The sequence below is a fragment of the Penaeus monodon genome, chromosome 15, assembly GCF_015228065.2.
Source record: "Penaeus monodon isolate SGIC_2016 chromosome 15, NSTDA_Pmon_1, whole genome shotgun sequence".
NCBI lineage: Eukaryota > Metazoa > Arthropoda > Malacostraca > Decapoda > Penaeidae > Penaeus > Penaeus monodon.
Window position 1 is genome coordinate 46,663,894 of NC_051400.1, and position 305 is coordinate 46,664,198.

The window sequence follows — 305 nt, forward strand, 5'->3', positions numbered from 1 at the left end:
CACATGTTATTTAATCAGGTTCAGAATAATCTGGTAGTTTCTAGCGAGTTCATTTTCATGGATATAATCTGTTTTCATTGGTTTTTCATTCTTTGTCTACCTTTTCAGATCCCAGTCAAGTTTCCTTTGTACAGTGGCTGTTGTTTGTTTAACGTTGCAGGTTTTCTTCCTCTGTTTAAGTTGGATTTGTTTGAAATGAAACAAAGACAAGGAGTTAGGTTGGGATTAGAAGGCACAGAAGAGGAAAGGGCTCTAATTTAATTGATAAAATGAATGATGGTAATGATCTCGTTAGCAGAAGCATG

At 35.4% G+C, this 305-nt stretch overlaps 1 protein-coding gene across 1 annotated transcript in view; it reads left to right on the forward strand.

The window, feature by feature from the left end:
* Positions 1-305, forward strand: part of LOC119582379 — a 3,115-nt gene that overhangs the window by 565 nt on the left and 2,245 nt on the right. The gene's annotated exons all lie outside the window — the stretch shown is intronic.